This window comes from Oculina patagonica, chromosome 8 (assembly GCF_052425735.1).
Source record: "Oculina patagonica isolate OP01 chromosome 8, crgOcupat, whole genome shotgun sequence".
NCBI lineage: Eukaryota > Metazoa > Cnidaria > Anthozoa > Scleractinia > Oculinidae > Oculina > Oculina patagonica.
In genome coordinates, this window is record NC_135765.1 from 30437363 (window position 1) to 30438472 (window position 1110).

The following is a 1110-nucleotide window of genomic DNA, read 5'->3' on the forward strand; positions in this document are numbered from 1 at the left end:
TTATGATATTAAAATACTGCTTTACAGCTTTCATTTGAATGGTCTCAAACTGGAGCTTCTTCCACAGAGAGGTATTTAGAATTTTATTTCTCTGTTTACTCTGCAGTTTTTGTTTCAATTGATACTATAAAGATATGAAGATAAGGATACTATATCAAACACTCTAGACAGTGTTTCATTCCCCTATTTTATCCTTTTTTTATTAGAATTCCAACCCCCCTTTTTAATTCAGTTGAGAGAATTGCTTTGACACATTAATAAAGTTGTTGATTGATTGATTGATTGATGTCTGGCAGAGGAAATATCAAACATTGATCTTACACAGATATAACGTATTTTTACACCCCTTCTTATTAAAGCGTGAACACTTAAAATATGTCTGGAATGTTCTTTGTGTTTTAACCAATCACACGCGAGAACTTCAGACCGCAGAAACCACAAACAACGAATGGGTTTCCATCGGTCACGTAACAATATTCAGTTGTTTCGCTCCAATTTACAAGTACGGTAAACACTAATTGTAATTCCTTCCTTTTTGAGAACATTAACTGCCCTACTGAAAAATATGTTTGAGTGATTTTTTTTAAAGAAAAAATTGAAAAACCGATGCGCCCGACGCTACGATTTGCCCCAGTTGCCGCCAATTTTCAAAAATTGTAACGAATTCGTATCTGCAGTTACCGTTCGCCTGAAGGCATGTTACAATATGTACTGAGGTTTTATCTCACCCCAACTATTGTATATGTAGCAGACCTAAACACTGATAGAAGGAGGGTTCGTTTCTTCGATAACAGCGGAAAGGAAAAGCGAAAATCAAACGATTGAACGATTGACTGAGGTGTTTACTTTGCACCAATCACGCCAACGTTTTGAATAATTTTCGTCTGGAGCCTTTGCAGATTGCAGTCCTACGATCATGATTGCCTAAGGGTTGAAATCGTTTGCCGAAATAAATCGAATCCCTTGTTCTACCGAAAAGATTTACAATCAGTAACGAAAACTCCACAATTTTCTATTTTATATTCGGTTTATCGTGTTACATCTTATGTCTAGACGTGTCTACAACATGCTGCATGCACTGAACCATGTCGTATAACGTCGCTAGAGAAA